We start from the raw sequence: 2,662 nt of genomic DNA on the forward strand, positions 1-2,662 counted from the left end.
TGGAAAGGTGGACACAACTGGCTGGGAAGAAACTGGGATTTCAGATCTGTGGTGCTTAGGTTACAGTTACAGAGTGCTGACTATCACACACTGGGGAGGTGCTGACTATCACACTGGGGACTTGAAGCTGATGAAAGACAGACCAAGACAGTGAGGGGTCCTGACCAGAGTGGCCAGTGGCAGCTGAGTTAGCTGCTTTGCATACAGCCACTGTTGCTGGTATACAGGATATGAATGTGTTGGGAAAATCCCATGTTAACCAGAGGCTTCTCTGTTATACTGATATCATTTCTTTATCAGTCCATATATAGGAATTCCTACAAGAAAGACCATATCCAGGAATTAATTTATCCAAGAGTATATACACACACTATGGAGACAAGTTTAAAATATAAATAAAAGACATAGAAGATGATCCAAATAAATAGAGAGACAGTCCATGTTCTTGGGTGAGATAACTTAATATGATGAAGGTGTTAATTCTTCCTAAATTATCTATAATTTCAATTCAATCCAAATAAAAATTCTATTTGGATTTTTTTGATGCACTTGATAGCCTTTACTCTAAAATTTATACAGAATAATGAAAATCCACAAATAGTAAGCCAATCTCTTTTTTAAAAAATTGAGGACATATCACAGATCTACCCTTTTAAACAAATTTTTCATTGTACAGTATTGTAAACTATAAGCACAGTGTTGGCTAGTAGATCTCCAGAACTTCTTTATAGTAAGCCCATCTTGAAAAAGAATAAGTGGGGTAACAGTCCCTGGCAGATATTAAGGTATACTACAAAGCCGTAGTAATAAAAACGGTGTCATATTGGTGTAAGGACAAATGGATCAATGAAACAGAAAAGAGAGCTCAAGAACAGACTCATATCAACCAGAAATTAATATAAAGGTGACACCAGAAGTCAGTAGGGCAGGGAAGGAGAGGAAGGATCATCGTAGATGCTATTGGAAAAACAGAATGAACAAAAATAAGATTGATCTTGTCATAATACCACATCCAAAGGTGGATTTCAGAAATTAAAGAGCTAAAAGCGGAAGTAAAGACTATACAATTATTAGAAGAAAATGTTGGAGAAATTTTTTGTGACCTTGAGGTTGGGAATGATTTATGAAATAAAACTTCAAAAGTAAAACTCATAAGAAGAAAAGTCAATTTTGATTATGTGTGGGCAATGTTATCACAAAGATTAGAATAAATAAAGTGGCTAATGCCAACAAGGGACTATTATCTGGAAGACACAGAGAACTATTGTAATTAACAAGAAAAAAAAGTACAAACGCTGGTAGAAAATGGCAAAGCATAGGAAAAGAACATTTATAGAATACACAAAATTTTACAAGAACATATACAAATAAAATAAGTGTTTGAAATAAAGAGCTTTTAGGGGAAAAGGAGTTGAAAAAGAACATTAAAATGAGGAAGAGGAAACTACATTGTTGCCTATGAAGAGGGAGAGATGCTAGTGAGCCGTGGGGCTTACAAAATACACGTGTGGAGCAAACAAAGAAGTTAATGAATAAATAAATGAGAGGAGTCTGTGGACCAATGAACAACTGAGTATCATTATCTTAGTCTTTTCCAAAGGAAACCCAAAAAGATAAAAAGTTGGAGATATCTGTCTCTTTTAAACTTCAAGCCCGCTCTCCTATCCTAGTTTTATCCCTGAGACCATGTAAACATCTTCCCGTTAGATAAGTAGTAACCCTAGAGGCCGTCTAGATGATCGCCTGATGTGTACAGAACATCTGGCACAGAGTACAGACTCAAACACTAGCTTCCTCTTCTCTATTTTAATGTTTTCTTTTTCATCTGCTTTTCCTGTAACAGTTCTTTATTTGAAACGTTTAAGAATTCCTCTCCGTTGGAGTCATTCTCCTCCGTTTATCTCTTTTGACGTGTGGCCACCTTAGTACTCTCCGGTAGGCCTGTCTCCCGAGTATACCTCTTTCTGAAATCACATGTCAATGCAGCCTGGGAGAGCAGCAGCAGTGTGGGCAGCCACATCACCCTGATGACTCTTGTTAAGTCACTGCCCCCAACCCTCCATCTCTACTTGGAAATCTGTCATGTAATGCATGCTGCTCTCCTTGTGCAGTTCCTTCTTAGCCCTAAGTAGAAGATAGCCCTAAGTGGATACCTATTGGATTTCATTTTGTTAAATTTGGCCTTGAATTTGCTCTCGGACTCTCAGTTGTGCTATCAAAGAAGTTCCTGCAGGTTTATATCACTCCTGAAGATATACATCTTGTGCAGATTTCCAAGGCCATTGTGGGCAGACCCAGGACAATCTGGTGGATGTTACAGGAAGGCAGCTTGAGCCTCAGCGTACGGGAAGTCCTTACAATCAGAACAGTCTAACATGGAATAGATTTCCATGGAAGGTACTGAATTTCTTGTCACCAGAGGTGTGCCAGACGTGGCTGCTTGATCAGAGTGGAGGTGGTGACGTCCAGCCTCTTGTCATGTTAGGATCATCTGGGAAGTCATTTAAACCTCCCAGTGCTGCCCCCTTCCCTCAGATATTCTTATTTAATTGGTTTGACATGAAACTCGACTTCAGATTTTTTCCTTAAAGCTCCCCAGGCCATTCAAATGTGCCCCCATAGCTGAGAGAAAAAAAATCAAAGCCCAGGTTAAGGAAGTCGG

Source organism: Pteropus medius, unplaced genomic scaffold, assembly GCF_902729225.1.
Source record: "Pteropus medius unplaced genomic scaffold, Ma_sr-lr_union100, whole genome shotgun sequence".
NCBI lineage: Eukaryota > Metazoa > Chordata > Mammalia > Chiroptera > Pteropodidae > Pteropus > Pteropus medius.